This window comes from Heliangelus exortis, chromosome 1, assembly GCF_036169615.1.
Source record: "Heliangelus exortis chromosome 1, bHelExo1.hap1, whole genome shotgun sequence".
NCBI classification, from domain to species: Eukaryota; Metazoa; Chordata; class Aves; order Apodiformes; family Trochilidae; genus Heliangelus; species Heliangelus exortis.
Window position 1 is genome coordinate 3,565,550 of NC_092422.1, and position 19,354 is coordinate 3,584,903.

The 19,354-nt window shown below is 48.0% G+C and overlaps 1 protein-coding gene and 1 long non-coding RNA gene across 4 annotated transcripts in view; both read right to left on the bottom strand.

Annotated features, from left to right (window-relative positions):
* GDPD4 (glycerophosphodiester phosphodiesterase domain containing 4) overlaps positions 1-7,593 on the bottom strand; it is a 48,222-nt gene extending 40,629 nt beyond the window's left edge. The window contains exons 1-2 of one of the 2 annotated variants that reach the window (XM_071766512.1): positions 7,496-7,593; positions 7,232-7,331 (exon numbers count right to left, since the gene is read on the bottom strand). The gene's annotated coding sequence lies outside the window, so the exon portion shown is untranslated. The remainder of the gene's footprint in view (positions 1-7,231; positions 7,332-7,495) is intronic. The other variant, XM_071766599.1, reaches the window with a different exon arrangement.
* Positions 7,594-8,640: 1,047 nt separating this feature from the next.
* LOC139791792 (uncharacterized) lies at positions 8,641-12,975 on the bottom strand. Of its 2 annotated transcripts, XR_011724013.1 has the most exons (3): positions 11,971-12,975; positions 10,289-10,419; positions 8,641-9,212 (listed from the first exon to the last, which is right to left on the bottom strand). It is a non-coding gene; the product is annotated as an uncharacterized lncRNA (long non-coding RNA). The 2 variants fall into 2 exon arrangements; XR_011724014.1 differs by lacking the exon at positions 10,289-10,419.
* Positions 12,976-19,354: the final 6,379 nt, after the last annotated feature.

Here is a 19,354-nt window from a genome sequence, read left to right on the forward strand (position 1 = left end):
GGGCTCATCAGCTCTCAGTGCCCTGGGCAGGAGTCGCTCCAGTCCCAAGGGAAGGAAAAAGTGACCCGTGTCCAACCCAAAGCCCCAGGTGGCAGCAATCGCTGTCTGCTGAAGCTGATGGTGATGGAGAAGCAGGAAATTCTGGCTGAGGATAGGAAAGAATTCCCCAAATCCATCATCAAATGCTGAGCCAAGCACAGCATAGTTTTCTACACCCATGTCTGTTTTCTGTTCTCCCTCTGTAATAAAATGTGAATAGGGTCCAGTTCGGCCTGAAAAACTCTGTTACATAAAAAAAAATTACCTAAAAGAGTAGATACTCACCTATATGAAATGTCTCAGATGATTTTTCTTTTTTTTTTTTTCAGGAATTGCTTTCCCAGGGTGTATTTGCATGGCTCCTGCTGTAAGAAAGCTCTGACCTAAGAACACTTCCCCAGCAGCCCAGAAATGGGCACAAATCCCACACAGCTTTGGGCCTGTTGATAGCAGCTCCATCAGCAGCACCTCCCCTCTTTGAGCCCCAGCCCCTTCACAGAGCTGATAATTAACCCATAAATTCATCACAGCCCCCCCTTAGCTCATTCTTGGGGTGCCTCAGGGCTGGCACCCCCTCTTTCAGCTCAAGGATGGAAATGGATGCTCAGCAGGACCAGTTTGGGGTGTAACCCAACTCCCCATCCTTGGGGAGCTTTGTCCTCCCCGTTGCTTGTGGCCGTGCAGCATCCCCCGGCTCCCCACGTGGGGCACAGCCCCGGGGGGCCCTCAGCTTTCCAAGAAGTTGCTCCTCTCCCACCTTTGAGAAGCCCTGGGGGGGAGGCAAAAAAAAAAATGTTTCCACGGCTCCAGGGTTTGCCTGGAGTGGGGGGAGAAGGAGGCATAAATTGCTCGGGGAAAAAATATAAAATAAAATGAAATAAAATAAAATAAAATAAAATAAAATAAAATAATAATAAAATGAAATGAAATGAAATGAAATGAAATGAAATGAAATGAAATAAAATAAAATAAAATAAATAAAATAAAATAAAAATTAAAAAATAAAATAAAAATAAGATAAAATAATATAATAAATAAAAATAAAATAATGAAATAAAATAAAATAATGAAATAAAATAAAATAATAAAAATAAAATAAAATAAGAGTACAATAATAAAATAATTTTAAAAATAAATTAAAAATAAAACTAAACTAAACTAAAGTAATATAAAAATAATATAAAATTGTAATAAAAATAAAACAAAATAAAATAATAAGTTAAAACAAAATAATAATCAATAATAAGTTAAAATAAAAAAAATCTTAAGTATAATAATAAAAAATAAAACAAAACAAAACAAAACAATAATAATAATAATAATAATAAATTTTTTAATAATTTTGAAAAGGAGCTTAGGAAGGGGGGGGATATTTCTCTGACGATAACTCCTACTTTGTGCAGCTCAGCACGGGTCCCATCTCTGCTCCTCCGCATTCCTGAGCAGCTCCTTGCGCTGCCGGGGGGAGCTGCGGAGCTGGGGATGCAGCGTGGGAGGGGACCCGGCCCGGCCCCACCCTCCCCACCCCAAGGAGGGCAGCGCCGCGCCGCCAGCATCGTCTCCAAGGGAAGATTTTGTCCGTCGGCCAAAAAGGGGGAAGAAAAGAGGTTTGCAGCTCGCGTACCTCCGCCCGGCAGCTCTGCGGAAAACTATTCAGGCCGGACAAAGGATGGGGGCCCTGGACGGCCACCAAGGAGAAGCCCCTAGCGCTGCCCCCCCCCCCCCCCCAAAGCTGCTGGTGTTAAAGTTCAGACCTTGGAGCAAACCATCCCGGCATGGAAGGGAGGAAAACGGAGGGAAGGATGCTTTCTGTGCTGCTGGGCAAAAGTTTCTCTGTTTAGTTAACCCACAGCATCCCCACTCACCAGGGCTGGCCCGTTTCTACACCAGAGGAACGTGGTTCTGCTGTTCCCAAAGGAAAATCCTTCCCAGCTAATTAAACCCGACCACATTCCTGCCTCAAGCCATCTCAGGAAACTTTTGAACCCACCTCAGAGCAAAAGGATAGTCTGACACACAAAGGCCACGCTCTAATCCTGACACCAACCCAAGGACACAGCAAAGTTGTCACCCCAAAGCCTCAGTTTCCCCACTCTGGGTTGCTCCAGCAGGGCAACAACAAGTCCAGTTGTGTCCAGTTCTGGGCCCCTCAGCTCAGGAAGGAGATTGAGGTGCTGGAGCAGGTCCAAAGGAGGCAACTGGGCTGGTGAAGGGATCCAGCAGAAATGCTGTGAGGAAGGGCTGAGGGAGCTGGGGGTGTTGAGGCTGGAGAAGAGGAGGCTCAGGGGAGACCTCATCACTCTCTCCAACTCCCTGAAAGGAGGTTGGAGCCAGGGGGGGGTTGGGCTCTTTTCCCAGGCAACTCTCAGCAAGACAAGAGGCCATGGTCTCAAGTTGTGCCAGGGGAGGTTTAGGTTGGACATTAGAAAGAATTTCTTGATGGAGAGGGGGATCAGGCATTGGAATGGGCTGCCCAGGGAAGGGGTGGATTCTCCATCCCTGGAGCTATTTCAAAAGAGCCTGGATGTGGCACTGAGTGCCATGGGCTGGGAACCACGGGGGGAGTGGATCAAGGGTTGGACTTGATGATCTCTGAGGTCCCTTCCAACCCAGCCAATTCTAGGATTCTATGATTCTAAGAGCAGCAGATGAGGACTGGGCAACTCTTGGGATTTTCACCCATCTGCTGGTGTGAGCCATGGAGCCCACTCAGCCAGGCAGGAAGATCAGTGGGTTTCAGTGTGTGGACATCACCTTGTGTGGATACCCCACAGGCAGAACCTTGATCAGAACCCATCAGGGCCCAGGACACCCAGCACAGTCAGCTCTGTTGGGTCTCACACCCCAGCACCCTGGGAGAAAGCAGTAATTAATTAATTTACCTGCTGAGCTTGGGGTGGGTGTTTTTATTCCTCTCTTGGTGATTCTGGAAGAACAGTTGGAGTAATTTCTGTGTCTGAGTGGTCACCCTGAGCTTATCCTTAATTCAGTTTCTCCAAGTGCAGGTGAACTCCTTAAACAGGCCAGAAGAACTGTCCCACATGTGTCCAGAGGACCAGGGCATGAACCCAACCCAAGACAAAGAAGCATTCATCAGTCAGATGCAGCAAGCCCACCTCAGCCCTGTGATCCTTCCAGCTCACCTCCAAGGAATCTCTGCACCACTAAAGCCCATGGCTACCTGGAAGACAGCTCCATAGAAATCTCAGCCCAGGCAGGCATCAGCTGACAGGATGAGGAAGGTGTTTACCAGGACCTAGGAGAGCCAGGGACCACCAAGCACACAATGGACCTGACCCTGCTCAGTTCAGCTGAGAGCCAGCCCTGAATGTCTGTGCCTGGATGAAGCCATGAAACCTCTGCCACCACAGCTGGCAGTGACAAAGTGACACTGGCTCCACGCCAGGAGCCAGCAGGAAAACCTCTGGTGTCCCATACAGCCTCTCCTGACACCAACCCTGGTGTTACTTCCAAATGAGAAGATTTTCTGAGTCTTTGTTAAAGCTCTTCTCACCTGTAAATCTTGTTTTCTTCCAGCCCAGCAAGTAACTCTTCCCAAAACGTGGTCTCTGCCAGGTTGCTCCTCACTCCAGACTACAGAGGGACAGAGATGGATAGGGCCACTTGTTGTCACCCAGCTATCAGTGTGGAGAACCCAAGGAGACCCCAGTACCAGTGGGGTGCCTGCCCCTTGCCTCTGTGTCTATCCCTGATGCCACACAAAGTGGGGGTTACCTGAAGCAATCATGGGGACCACAGATGGTCAGGACCACCTGGCAGACACCAAGAGTTTTATTGGGGTCAGTAGTTGCCAAGCCCATCGTGCCTCGTTTTCACAGAAGGGGCAAAAAGTAATTCCCAGCCCCAACACTCCCCATGAGTTGCAGAAGAATATGGGACAGATTCAGCTTGGCAGCAGGTTGCCAGCTGGCAGCAAGGAGGGAAGGAAGAGGTCATGTGGTAAAGCACTAAATGAGGACTGGATAATCTCAAGGATGAAGAAGGTAAAAGTGTTGGTGTCGTTCACCTGCATTTCTTCAAAGAATTGGGTCTGGCTCAACCAAAACTTCTTAGAAGCTTTGCAGGGAAAGAGAACACTTGGGAGAGAGCTACAATGACCCCCCCAGGACCGTTCTGACTGGTTTAATGCATGAATCAATAAAAGAAATCACGGAGCGAAGGTTAATCAGTAGCAAGTACATCTGAAGAAATAAGTAGCCTTCTAAAAAGCAATTGCTCTTGCCAAATTCCCCCCTCCTAGCTTTTCTAAAGTCTCTTTTATTTCTCCAACTCTGGAGACCTTCCAAAATAAGTCCAGTGATGAAGAGCAGCTGCTGAAAGGATCAGACTGAATCAGTGGCAGCAGCCAGGGCTGCAGGAGAGGAGAGGACCAGACCTGCAATTGTCACAGAGGTTTGGTGTTGTACAAATGTTTCAGGGATTGAAAACCTTCCAGGGGCTTCCTGCCCAATTAGAGCAGATGGAGGCTGGAGAAACAAGGAGCTGCTCACAGTTGCATCAGAGAATGGAGGAAATGAAGTGGGAGAGCAAGGAAGGGACAGACTCCAAACATCTCTACACAAGTGATGAGAATCCAGCCTGGGTGAGCAGGGATGCTTCAAGCTGCTCCCATGCTGTGCCCTGCTTGCAGATATGTTCTTCCTTCTTCTGGCATCCAGCAGTGGAGTTGACATCAAAAGTGGGCAGCAGCCACAACCTCATTCACACACATAAACATTCCCCTTCCCCAAACCTGCTGCTCTCCTGATGCACCATCACAGTTAACTTCCTGCCCTTGTCACCTTTCCATGGAAGTATTGAGTACAGAAAAGAGCTGGCACACTGTCATGGGCCCAAGAGCCTTCCCTTGGCACTAGACCTGTAGAGGATGAGGTGTAGGACAGTCCTCATCTCTACCTTGCTACATCATCATGTGCACTGACATTGACTACAACTGCCCAATGACCAGAAAGGGCCTGGGATAGAAGCATGAAGAGTCCACCCAGAGCCTGAGAGCAAGTCCTCATCGTGCTTAACACAGCATCTTCCCTGGGGAGACCACAAAGAGAAAGCAAAGCAAACAATGACAGAAGAACAGGACCAGTCTGAGACCAGGCCATGAGCATCCTGAGTCTGTTCAACCCTCTTAAATATCATTCTTTCTTTTTCTCTCCTTTTTCCTGGAGAGGACAAGAAGTGCAGCAGATGGGGACATCCTGCTGGTGGGGAAGGCCCCAGGGAACATGAGTCAAGGCCATCCTCAGTTTGCTGGGATCTTATAAAATGCCAACCCCTAAGCCACCAAAGAGCACTTAGCCATGAGTCCTCCTTGAATGCTCCTGGGAGAGCAGTGCCCAGCAGAGGAGGAACAAGATGAGGATGAGATGCTGAAGAGATAAGCATCTTCAGCAGGTCGACCCAGGAACAAATAACCCAGAAAAAGGGTAAAAAACCAGGAACAAAAAACCCAGAACAGCTGTAAATCCCCCTCGAGGTGTCTGAAGCCAAACCCATGCTGCCCTCTGGGCTCATCCTGCCATGAAGGTCCAGGGTGCACCAAAGGTTTTATTTCCAACCTGCTCTATCCACGCCTGTTCCTTTTCTTTTCAGTAAGATCTGGAGCCCAAGGGATCTTCCCATTTTCCTATCCTATCTACTCTTCTAAAATACAGCCCAAGATTTTCATTTATCCAACACTACAGATGTCTCTGGGGGAGTCCTCCAAGCCAAACCATGGGTGGTGACTCCAAGATGAGGACCTCTGCCTTCAAAACATCCCAAGACTTGGAATCAGGTTAACAGCCACCCCAGAGCTCCCTCCATCCTGTCCCCCACACGAAGCCACCAAGCTGGGACCTTGCCACAGGAGCACACGTGTCCCAGCTCACGGGTGGCACTTTCTGAAGCCACTTGCACACAAGAAATGTTTGCCTGAGAGAGGGCTTCTGGGCTCTCACTCAGGAAGGAAACTAAGTGCATATTGTTAAAGGGCCAAAATTGTTTTCTTGTGGTTTTTTTTTTTTTTTTTTAAGGCTTTATCTCATATTTTGGCTGATATTTTATCACACTAAGCATGGCTGTGTAGGAACAGCTTGCACAGAGGCACTTTGTAAGCTGCAGGTAGTCTCACAGCAAGCTACCACCACCAAGTTTAAAGTCATGAAACACAGCTTTTTATTTCTCTGCAAAGATTTCAAATTGCCCTGGAAATCATAGAATGGTTTGGGTTGGAAGGGACCTTAAAGATCATCTAATTCCAACCCCCAAAAACTCACACACCTTTTAAACATTCCAATAGCAAAGTTGGCAAGGAAGCAACAGTTTTGGCTCTCTTCACCTTCATTTTTTAAATTAAAATCCAGCTGGTCCCATAGTACACTCTAATTTTTTTATTTATTTTTTTTTAAGCAGTTGTAGGAAATTATTTCCATTCTCTCTCACCTTCCACCTGGTACTGCGTGCTGGAGGATAAGTCCTGAGAGATGCTACACTATGAGCTCAGAATTCCCAAAAAAGTGAAAAGGAGGTTCACCACAGGCTGGCCCTGCAGCTTATCAAAGCTTGCACCATCCAAAGCTGGCCTGGTGCCAACCCCCACATTCCCATCAGCTGAGCACCCAACCCCGAATTAAAATCCACTCTTCCCTAGAAGTGAAAATTCCCCTCATTTCACTGTCATGACTACAAGGAACAGGGATATATTTGGACAACAACAGCAGGCTGGGCCACATCCTGCTCTCATTTGTCACCTGAGTTGTTCTCCTGTCACCCATCAAAGGTCCCAAGGTGAAGCACAGCGGCGGGACAAGCGCTGGACCAGAGCTCTCCCTCCAGCTTTTCCAACCAGGTCCTGATGATTTACAGCTGTTCCCAGATGTTACCCCTCTTCTGGATTATTTGTTCCCGGGTCGACCTCCCTGTTCACACACCAAGTGAGCTCAGAGGAAGAAAGAGAGAGGCTCCTTTCTCCTTCTTACTATGGAAACAGCCCTTTATCCCAAGCCTCGCAAACGCCGCCGCTTCCCTCCCACCACCGGCTCCGGGGATCCCAGCAGCTCACATCTCACCCTGTTTCTCCTCTCAACAAGTCACAAAGCAACTCAGACCCCAAGAGCAAAACCAGATTGCTGAGCACCTCCCCAACCAGCCATTAGAAACACCCCCCGCCCCCTTTCTCACCCCCTTTTGTTACCAGTTCTCCCCATCCTCCGGCTCTTCAGGCTTTGTTCCTCCCTGCAATCCAGGCAGGAGCTGGGTGGTCAGTCACCCGCTGTCACATCCCAACCAACACACTCCAGAAAGTCCAAAGGAAAAAAGAAAAAAAGGAAAAGTCTTAGAAATCCACCCCCCCACCACACGTAGTGCTAAGTTTTAAAGGCAGGCAGGAAAGAGCAGGCTGGGATGCAGCTCACCAGGCAGGAGCATCTTTAAGAGCTGTAGAGAGGAGGTCACTTACCACTCCTGGATGCACATGGAGGGGTTATTTTTTACTTTCTGCCTCCCTTGGGTTGCTGTGTCCTTTGCTTGTGACTCTCCAGGACCCGAATGGTGGCACTGCTGTGACACCAAGTATTGGAGAGTCTGCTGGAGCTGTCCCTCCCACGGTAGGAGGGGCCATGCAAGGCTTAATAAATTCAGTCCCCATGGCTGGAAAAATTAAAATCTCATCACGGGATGCAGGCAGCTTCTTGCCACTTGGCTCTGGGAGACACTGGGGACTTGCAGGTGAACCTGGGTTTGATCTTTCCCCCTCCCACCCAGAACAGGAGAAGCTGACATTCAAACTTTGCCCTGGCAGAATTAGGTGTCCAAAGCATGGGGTCCCAGGAAACATCCCAAAAGAGATTTGGGCAAGATGTGTTGTCACTGATGCTCAGAATTAAAACTCCTGAACCTCCTCTGGGAAAATGTTTCCCACGTCTGAAAGCCCAAGGGCAGGAATCCACTGCCAGGGATTTCTGAGCCACCCTGGATGCAAAACCTGCTTACGGGACTTATTTTTTCGCAGCGATTTTGGGCTTTAATATCTAAATCCTATTAGAGACATAACTTCCTTTTCAGGGGGAGAACAACAAAACAAAAGCAGTTTGTGTGAGTGTATTTTGTAACCTCCAACGTGCCCTGGACTTACAGACATCTGTAAAGTTTCTCAGGTCAGGTTGCTGAGCAGCCTCGTGGAGCACCTCTTCCTCCTCCTAAAAAGCTCTTTCCTGCAGAAGAAGCTAAAGAAACATCCAGAGGGTTCTCTGAAACACCATCAGTGAGTTTTTTTTCATCCCTGCCATCTCTCAAATTGGGATTCTTCTTGTAGGATGAAAAGATGGATCATGGGGAGAGAGGGAAGGAATAGGGCAGAGATGGCCCAGCAGGTTTTGGGCAGCTCACATTAAAAAAAGAGAACTTTTTAGTTAAAAAATGAACGATAGAGATAGCAGCCTGGTTCAGTCTGAAACCCACTGATGAGCAGAAGACATGTAACAGTTCCACTGATATAACAATTCCAATTTAAAAGCCCTCTTGCTAATCCTTACTAAGCACTGGGACCTAAAATATCATCATCTCCCTCTGGAACTGGAATATTAAATAAACAAGGTCCTAAGGTAGAATCATCTGGTTTTATTGCTGATCATCCTCCAGCTAACACTCAGCTGGAGTGAAGAGGCACAGGAATGTGCCTAAGCCTCTAGAAATATTATTTGCTTTATGGTCTGATTCCTGGAAATCTGATAAATAGGGCAGGAAAGGGTGGGATTAAGAAAGTTGATAGCACTGATAAGATGTAGGGAGCAGCAGCAGCAACTTTTCCAGTCACCTGGCACTTTTCATCTCCTGAGTTGATCCACTGGATTTTTCTCCTTCCATAATTGTGGCCGTGTTGAGCCCAGCAGGGCCATGCCAAGGTCCAGAAGGTCCCCACCCATGGGACACATGGCATGAGGGTGGCCCAGCAGGTCTGAGGAGTGCTTTGCTCTGCCTTTGAAGCCAGTGGAAAGGTCAGCTCTCCCTGAAATACCTCCTACAGGGGCTTCCTCATTGCTTGCCCAGGCTGCCTTTCTTCCAGCTGCTGCATCCTCATGGCACAGATGGGCTCCAGGGGGGATGTGGAGAATAAGGGGAGAGGATTGGGCAGCAGCATCAGTGCAAAAAAGCTTCCTGCAATGGAGGCAAGAGCCCTGAAAAAGGAAAAAAAAAGTCATTAAAAACCCAACCATAGCCCCTAACAAGAGAAGAAAACCCCAAATATCACCCCAGACAACCTCTGAGCTCTTGCCACGTTTTTTTTTTTTTTTTTTTTTTTTTGCTTTCTTTTGGGTAGAGAGATGCAAAGCCTTTCAGCGCTGGAGTTTGCTCTGCAAACACCTGGCAAAGGATTCCCTGTCCAAGCAGAGGTTGTTCTCACTTCACTATCTTCAGCTCAGAGTTCACCAGCTTATCTCAACCACAAAATCCTCACCCACTGTCCCAGCCAGCATCCCAGCCCTGCCAGCAGCAGGAAACAAAGGCAAACAGGGATCTGCTGGAGCTCTGCCACCAACCAGCCTGACCCAGGAGTTGATGAACCCCTGAAGAAATCTTGTAAGGAACCAGTGACATCCAAACCCACCCTCAGGGACATCTCCAGGGCTGGTCAGTCTCAAATCCCAGGGAGTGTTGAAAAAAAATAAAAACAAGGGGGGGATAACACAAAGAGGGAGTCGGGATGGTTTCCCTGCTGCTGGACACAATGTGGAATATTTAATTGGGAAAAAACCTGTGTTCTTTCCCCTCACCCTGTGTCCCACCCCATCTGGGACATTCGTCCTCTTGCAATACCCTAAATTGGCAGCATGAAGGGTCTGGTGAATGTCCCCCTCCCCAGGCTGGGGTTGGATGTCCCCCTGTCACTACAGGTTTGCACTAGGTTGTTGTACCCTGGGAGCAGGTGACTCATGCAGGTGACAATGTTTTCATGAGATTTATTAGGGAAATGGCACCATTTATGGTGTTCCCAGAAGTGATAAGAGAGGTGGGGAGGGAAAGAAGAGGTAACCTGAACTGATCCAAACTTCAGCCCTTGATCTTCCAGAGGATGGCAGCTTGCTGGCACAGACCCCAAGGACACAGATTAGCAGTGTCTGCATTTGAAGCAAGTGACATCCAACCAAGGAGCAGAAGTGGCAGCTGGTAGGGAGACAGAGGAGGGGTTGGGGAGAGAAAGGGACCTTGAGTGGCTCAAAACCCCATTAGAAGAGTGGAGATGTCACCAGACCTGCAACATGTGGCATCTCCAAGTCTAAAGATGATGCTGACAACAGCTTCATGATGACCCCTGAGGGAATGAGGCTGCAGGGGGGGGGTCTCTGTAACCATCTCCCATCCTGGACCCTTTGACACACAGCTCTGAAACATCAAAAATCAGGGAGAGCATCACCTGCCCAAATTGTCAGGGCAGGAAAACTCGGGACAAAGCAGAAGCACCATGCAACTGGGGAACAGCAGCTCTCACACAGTCTGCAGGGAAGCCAGGGCCTGACCCCCCTGCTCCTGCATCCCAGGATGTCACTGTCACAGCCATTTCTCAGGCTGTTTTGGTGGCTGAATCTGGAGGACAACCTTAGTCCTTTCTCTGGTTGCCCCCTGGTGATGGGGACACTTCTGCTTCTCAGTAGGGATCTCATGGCAGGGGAGGGTTTGCTCCTACCCTGGGTCGTGATCCAAATCCCTGCAGCCCTTCAGGGAACTTACAGGGTGTGCTGGTCCTGAGCCTCAGTGAGTTTTGTCAAGACTCAGAATTGATGCTCTTTGGGCCTGCAAAGGTGTTTCTCATGACACAGGCTCTTAAACCCACCCTGTGCCCCACATCTCCCAGCGTGGGCCAGGATGCTGCAGCTTTGTTACCATGGAGGATCTCAGGTGACACAGGACATCAGGTGGATAAGCCCACCCTCACCTGGGAGCCTTTCACCCTTCACATGGGTGGATGGCCCAAGGAAACAAAGCCAGGTGTCCTGGTTTGGGCCAGGATAAAGGTGATTTTCTGTCTTGTACTTTTGCTTTCAGCTCAGTCTCTTGTAAGCAGCTGCACTGCTGAAATGAACAGCAAGTTTCTCAGGCAGTGGCTGCTGCTGGGACTGATCCCACTCCATGGTTATAGTTCCAGCTGGAGCCTGGGGTGCAGAACCAGGGACACTGCTCAGCTCTGAGGAACATTTTGCCCTCCAAAAAGAGTAAAAAGGTCCCACCTGCAGCCCTCCTTTGGGGAGGAACAGGCAAGAGAGATGCCAGAATTGACCAAACAGAGGATTCCATCCCATCCACCTCATCCTCAGGATAAATTGGAGGGATCACAAGGATCAAACCCCTTCCTGCTTCCCCTTCTTCCCCTCTCCCTGTTTGCTTGGGCATCCTGGGAGGATCCCATCCATTCCTCTGCCTGTGCTCCTGATCCATCCCAGCCTGAATCTGTGTGTTCCTGCCTCCAGCTCCCAACTGCTGCTGACTCCAGGATTCCAGCCTGGATTTTCCCAGGGCTGCCCTGCAGCCTCGGTGGTGATGTGAGAGTTATTGGGGGGAAGGGGGGAGGAACATGGGATCAATTTTCCTGTAGATTTGTATAGATTTAGTCATTTTTCCTATTTATCATTCCTGTTTCATTAAAGCTGTGTAGTTTAGTTTCCAACCCATCAGTCTTTCTCCCTTATTGTCTCTCCTTTCTTTATCAGGGAGGAGAGGGGGGATTAATAGAGAGCAGCTGTTAATTAGTTTAATTGCCAGAGGGAGCCCCACTCAATGAGCCATCCCTTCTCCAGCACACCAGTGGAGGTGGTGGCATTGCCTAAAAACTCCTGCACCCACCTAGAAGCAGCCAACCCCTTCTGAAAGGGGAAATCAAAGCTGGATGTCTGATGTGGAAACACCACCATCTCTCTCTGCCCCAGCATTGCTACTGACCTTGCACTGGTCTGCCCTGGGCTGGGACCTGTTTGTTGGCTTCTTCACACCAGCAAAAAAGATGGGGTTACTTATAGCATCCTTGGGTTGAGTGCTTCCTGAAGCCTGGGGTGCTCCAGGATGCCTAGAAAACACAAAGCCCTTGTGTGAGAAGTGGGGTTAGAGCCTGATGGCTTGAAATTGTGAGGAAATATAGAACAAAAATGCTTCCTCTCTGGGGAACCATCATCCATGCAGCCAGAAGCATGGGAAAATGAAGAGTGGGGCTGGGGGTGGGGGGATGTTTGGCCTCTCAGTTCTTTGCTTCCCTGTGCCAATCCAGCCCACAGGAGAAGCCTCTGAACATTTAAATTCTTCATTGGTGAGAAAACAGAGGGCTGTTACCTACCCATCTCTCTTCAAGACATGATGCAAGCACACTTGGGTCCTGGACACCATCACAGCTGCACATGAAGCCACCAGCAGGACCCTCACAGCTTCTCTCAACCCTGCCAGTACCCATGGCACGGTGGTGACATGTCCCTTGTCCCTTTCCAGGCTAAACCAGTGTGTCTGTGCAGACCTGATCCTCCAGAAAGCCCCAGCAGACCTGGGGGAAGCAGGGGGCTGTCTGGGAACACCCATGCTGATAAAGTCCACAGAGGACTCAGCATCATGGATCTGTGCTGTGATGGAAGCAGGGAGGTGGTCTGGGGGGGACAGGTTTGCCTCGAGGAGGCTGCCACGATGCATAGGAGCAAATAATAACAAAAAATGAGACAAGAGCAAAGGTGGAGATGGGGTGGTGGCAGGGGAATGGAATACCAGGGCACCAAATCCCAGGTTACAACCATTTCCTTATCCCTGTACTGGGTGCCCTAAGCATGGAGCCTCCAAAAGTGGCATAGAATAGGTCGGGTTGGAAGGGACATTAAAGATCATCTTATTCCAACCCCCCTGAATGGGCAGGGACACCTCCCAACAGCCCAGGTGGTTCCAAGCCCCATCCAACCTGGGCTTGAACACTTCCAGGGATGGGGCAGCCACAAATTCTCTGAGCAATCTGGGCCAGGGTCTCACCACCCTCACAGTGAAGAATTGCTTTCTCATATCTAATCTATTTATCTCCTCTTTCAGCTGAAAAACATTACCACTCATCATGGAAAAAAACCTTTTTTTTCATAGCTCGCAATTGAGCATAAAAGGAAAGGAATCCCCAGTGCTGCAGCCAGGAGAGGGCATTACAGCCCCAGGAATGGGGGAGGACTTCCCAGGAAAGCCCGGCAAGATCCTTGCTCATCATCTTCAAGCTACAGATCCTCCCAAAAACACTTTTGGGTGCTGCTGAAAAGGAGGCTCTCAATCAAAGCATCATCTTCCCGGGATGCTGCAGTTCCCTAAGGAACATCTCTTCCCTACAGTCCCTACCACCAAAGTGCTGCTCCTACTGCTCATTCCCTCATTCTGCTCTCAAATAAAACACCCTGCAGTTACATGGGATTAGGATCCATTAGGATTTAGCTGCCACTTGGTTGTGTCTGGCTCAGACCCGAAGGGGTCAGAACCCAAAGGGTTCTCCCTCATGTTTCACCCCTTGCTTCCTCACCATGGAGCAGCTGGGCTAACAGAAGATGTCCCAAAGTCACAGGAGAGCTCTGAGGACAAGGCATTAAATTTTGGGATGAAGCAGTAAAACTTAAAAGATCTGGGGGAGATGCCCCAGAAGGAGCAATAATTCCAGCTGTAGCCTCAGGATTCCCCTCTGAGACCATCACACGAGGGGTTCACTCCTGTGCAGATGGAAGAAAAGGAGGCACTGGGAATGGAGAACTGGGAATTTTGCCAAGAGGATGTCTTGCCCAGGACCACTCATCTCCATTTCCATGGCTCTGCCTTCCCACACAAAGCTGAGTGGCTTTTTCCTCTTTTCCAAAGGTGCAACCACAAACATCCTGCACACCCGTGAGCAGCTGATGAGGGCATGGCTGAGCATCACTTTCTGCTGATTTGGACCTCAAAAATGCACCCTAAATGGACAGGCACCAAGGATTGAAAGGGTGACCCTTGGCCAACTTCATTAAGGGCTTCCTAAGCGGAGATGTTAGAGTTAAAAGTTTGGTTAAATGTTAATGTTTGGTTAAAGGCTGAAATCTTCAGAATGACATATCTAACTCTAAAACTGGTTCAGTTATCAGACCCCCCCCAACTAATTTATTTTAAAATTTGGTTAGGAATTCACCTTGGAGGAAAGCTCCCTGCGGAGCCTTCAAATGAGTTCGAGTTCAATCAAAATCAAAAAAATCAAAATCAACCAATCCTTAAAGCTCTGAAAAACATGAATGGTCCAACATCTCCCAGCAGCTGCTGGGCGATCCAACCTGGCTCATCTCAAGGGAAGAGGCCTCGAAGTCTCCCCCAAAATAAAGGAAAATAGTAGGTAGCTGGAGACAGATTGTGCAATGGGACAGGAGGCGGAGGAGGTGGAGGAGGTGAAGGAGGAGGAGGAGGAGGTGGAGGTGGCAGCAGAGTTTGATTTTCCTTTCTCTAATAGGACATGGGCATCCATTGTGGGATTGCTACCATGTCATGGCAAAGAGGAACATCCACAGTCCCAGCTGGTGGGGCTGCCAAGCTCCTCTTGCTCATGTGAGGAGGCCCCTCATCTTTATTAAAAAAACAGAGAAATGGGTCTCTCCTCTGGTTTTCCTGAAAAAAAGCTGTTGGAAAACAGCTTTCTGCTAGAGCCCCTGTTCTGGGTAGAGAGAATTTTATGAAGCACATAAATCATGTTATCCTACTTGGTTGTATTCAAGTCCCCATTCTTGCCTTTCAGCACCCTCCCTAAAATCTGGCTTAGCACCCAGCTGCCTGGGAGAGCTTGGCAGAGCTTTTCAGTGCTCCTAATCCCCATGATCCCCAGAGGCTGACCTCAGAGAGTCCTTGAAGAACAGAGGTTGGGTTTCTCAGGTGTCATCTGTGGCACTCAGTGCCATGGTCTGGTAACTGCAGCGGTGGTGGATCAAGGGTTGGACTTGATGATCTCTGAGGTCCCTTCCAACCCAGCCAGTTCTATGATTCTGTGATCTCCAAATCATGAAGTTCCTGCTCCTGGCTGCAATGAGGCACTCGTGCAAGTATGGAGGATGAGAAACTCTTGTACTTGTCATCAGCCTCATCCTAACCTGCAAGAAAAGGTGATGCTGCAGAAGTTGGCTGTAGGTGTCTGTCCCCAAACCCTCCTGACTTCCTCCTCCATCCAAGGAGTCTCTGACACCAAGCTCTCCCTGGGGAAAAAAGGACCCGGGAAGCAAAGGATTTCTCTCCTCACCAACCACCTCCTCAAGCTGTGGTCTAGAGCCTTCTTCCAGACTAAGGTTTCTCCAAGCATTAACTGTGTCCAACCAGGTTAAAATAAGTGGTGGAAAGGAAAGGGGAGGAAAGGGGAGGAAAGGGGAGGAAAGGGGAGGAAAGGGGAGGAAAGGGGAGGAAAGGGGAGGAAAGGGGAGGAAAGGGGAGGAAAGGGGAGGAAAGGGGAGGAAAGGGGAGGAAAGGGGAGGAAAGGGGAGGAAAGGGGAGGAAAGGGGAGGAAAGGGGAGGAAAGGGGAGGAAAGGGGAGGAAAGGGGAGGAAAGGGGAGGAAAGGGGAGGAAAGGGGAGGAAAGGGGAGGAAAGGGGAGGAAAGGGGAGGAAAGGGGAGGAAAGGGGAGGAAAGGGGAGGAAAGGGGAGGAAAGGGGAGGAAAGGGGAGGAAAGGAAAGGAAAGGAAAGGAAAGGAAAGGAAAGGAAAGGAAAGGAAAGGAAAGGAAAGGAAAGGAAAGGAAAGGAAAGGAAAGGAAAGGAAAGGAAAGGAAAGGAAAGGAAAGGAAAGGAAAGGAAAGGAAAGGAAAGGAAAGGAAAGGAAAGGAAAGGAAAGGAAAGGGAAGGAAAGGGAAGGGAAGGGAAGGAAAGGAAGAAGGAAAAAGAAGAAAAAAGAAAAGAGAAAATAAAAGAAAAAAAGAAAAAAGAGAAAAGAATGAAAAAGAAGAAAAAAAAATAAAAAAAGAAAATCACAGAGAAACACACCTCCTCCTTGAAGCACCCCCCTCATTTTTCCAGCCACTCCAAAGGTCACTGAGAGAGCGAGAGAAGAGAACCAGGTAATTCATTCAGGATTCAGGTTTTATTGAAGATCTGAGTTTTGTTTTTAAAATAGCTCTGCTGACCTTGCACGTTACACAAACCCAATGCTACAGGAGAGTTGGGTGAAGGCAGCAGCACGAAGAGAAACACATTTTCCAGCTGATTTTAAAGCTGCAACAGCCCAGGTGGGACACAGCACAAAGACATTTGCTGGCAGGATGAAAGCTGCAGTCAGAAACCAGGAGGTGCAGAGCAAAAAAAAAATCTTCTTTATGAACACAAAGCCAGAGCCTGGTGCCTCCTGACAGAGCCAAAGCAAGAGCTGGGGGTAAAAGATGCTGTAATGATGCTGCAAGGCAAGAGGGAAGGAGCTGTTGCCATCCATGGAAGCCTGGGTTAAATTTGCTTCTGCCATTTCACATCCCCACAAAATCTGGCCTCTCTCCTCAGTTCTTTGGCACATCAAGGCCAACTCCTCCACTCTAGCACCCACTTTGCCTTCCCAGCTGAATTTTCTCATTTTTGTGAACCTCCTGGATCCCCTCCAGCTCTCTTAGCACAGGCTGTGACTCAAATCCATCCTCCTGCTCCAGGCTCCACTCTGAGCTCCTCTTCCTTTCCCAGGCTCCTTCCTGCACTCCTCCTTCAGGGACATTGCTGGAGATGCTGGGGGCTGCTGGGGCACTCCCTGAATTTCCTCAGCAGATGTGGAGCTTTACCCTTTGCTTTTTTTCCTCCCCTAGCACTCCTTGGCCCAAGCCCATGTTCTCCTGAAGCTCTTCCCACCACATCTCTGCAGACATCCATTTTGGCAGCAAGATTCTCTCCATCTCCCACCTCTATTGCTGTTTTGTCACCCTTTAGTCAAAGCTGGCAGCTGCTTTTCCAAGATCCCATCTTTAATGTCATGAGCTGTCACTATGGACATCCTGGAGCATTGGTTATCCAGACAATTGGTCCAGTTGGGAGACTGGACCCAAAATTCCAAAATCTACCAACAGGCTCTCTGTTACTGTTAAAATAAGGTGGCATTAGAAGCCTTACAGTGGGAAGATGAATGGAAAAAAAAATCAGATTTCACCTTTAACAATTTTAACATCAAAGAGGTCATCAGCCACTGTACAAATGGATTGCACAAGCTCTTAATTAAAGGAATACAATAGCTATTACTTTGGTCTTGAGTAATTTTACAGTCAGCCAAGGATGGTTGGCTTTAAGGATGCAAGTACCTACTTACAGGCCACTGCAATCTGCTCCTGCACAGTACTTTGCTGCAAATGTGCCCTACTTACAGCAACCCTCAGCATGCTGAGGGACAGATGGATTAGGATATTAACAGAGATCTCAGCTAAGAAGTAACAGCCTTTTCCACACCTCACATCTCTGACCAGGCAACATTTTGGGCACTTTCTCAAAACCAGGCCAGAGAAAAAGGGGCATCAAGTTGGAAACAAAAGACTGCAGCAACCCCAGAATCGTGGGGTTTGTGTTGAGGTGGTGTTTACCCCCTAGAGCCTCTTCTCAAGCCCTGACCAAATCGTTTCAAGTCAAGTGAGTGTCTCCATGGAAACCTCTTTTCTCAAGGAGCCTCCTTCCTGGAGAAAACCAAGCCCCCCTTTTGTCTAAAAAGGGAATGCAGTTTGGTAGGAGCATAATGCCCCTCGAGAGAAGAGCCTGTAAAGCCTCATCAGCCAGATTTATGCCCTTTAAAAATGAATCTATTCAATTAAGACGTTTTAAGGATGGCTAAAGGTGCACTAAAACCAGCAAGTTCTGCCATCCTCTCCATCCCCACCTTGGCTTTATACTCAGCATCACCACTTGCCTTCTGCAAGGCACACAGGGTCTCTGTATCCCTCTCCCACACAAAATCTTGGTCCTGGTGAGCTCTGAATCAGTTAAGACAACCTAGAGCTAGAATAATACAACTCAATGCCCATTCTTGAAATATATCTGTCTTGTCAAAGCCCCTTAAACAAGAAAAGATTCCATGTTTTGAAAAAGAAGAGATGAGTTTTGACCTCTCCCTCCATCAAACCCTTGTTAGGTGGAATTATATCTTTTCTGATACAGATTTGCTTGAGATCCCTCCAACAGGAAGCCAATTTTCTGAACAGGTCCTCAAATAATTGAATATTTCATGTCCTAATATAGAAGAGAGACTTTAATATTAATAGGCAAATATGTAATTAAGGGCTGTGATTAAAAATGGTTTCAGCTCCAGCAGATCTGTTCATCAGGTATGTAATTAAAAAACAAAGAAACAAATGCAAAGCTCCCAACTAAGTTCTCTAGTTGGAGCCCTTTTCAAATCACAGCAGAGTCAAGATGTTCTCAGGAAAATAAATCTCAGAGGTTAATTCTTAAGTCAGTCACTACTCAAGAGCTCCCCCGTAGGTAAGAAGGTGCTGTAAATGGCAATGCAAAAGCTGACATGGGTGCTGATGCTGAGCAATGCAGAGATCAAGAGTGAGGAGGAAAAGAATCTATCTCAACAGCAACAACAAAATCCCATGCTCCTAAGCTAAAGGTAGCTACAACCTTTTTAAAAGCTTCTCTGAAAACGTAAAACCATGACATGTCTGTTAAACTGAAGGTTTAGTTAGTAGGTCCAGGCACTCTGTAGCAGTTACTCCCTTTTCCCACCCATCACAGGTGGGAAAAAAAAGCCTGGAAGATGATCCATGTCTGTGGTCACAGCCTTGAAGCAGTGGAGAACAAAAGGGTTTTGGCAAACCCCCTCTCAAGCAGCTGAGAGAAACCAGGCAGGACAAATTCAGAGTAAAAGTCAGTGAGAGAAAAGCACATCACTGGTGTAAGAGGAGGGATAAAAAATTATTCATCTTGATTCCTTTCCATCAGAGCAACTGAAACACATACAAAGAATTTGTTCTATCTTTGGGGAAATTCAGCAGAAATCCTGCTCAAGGGTGTGTTTCCAAATAGGCCACATCTGCACTAATGTTCTCACCTCAGTGGGATAAAGGATGGAGTGGGGAAGGGAGATAAAGAGAAGTCAATGACATTAAAGACATTTGTGGATAACATTTAACCCTGTTCTGTCAAAAAGTCACCAAATTTGTAAAACCATGGTGAGGTTTTTAGATCAAGGGTGATCTAGCCCCTAATTATTTTTTTTTTTACGTATTCCATGGTGAACCCTCCAGACAAAATATAAACAAGGTCCTTATCAAAGGGTATTATTCAAGGCTAGGGGCCTTCCCAATCTCCACCCAAGCACAGGAGCCCATTAACACATCATATCCCTCTCCAGGCTGGCAGCTTTAC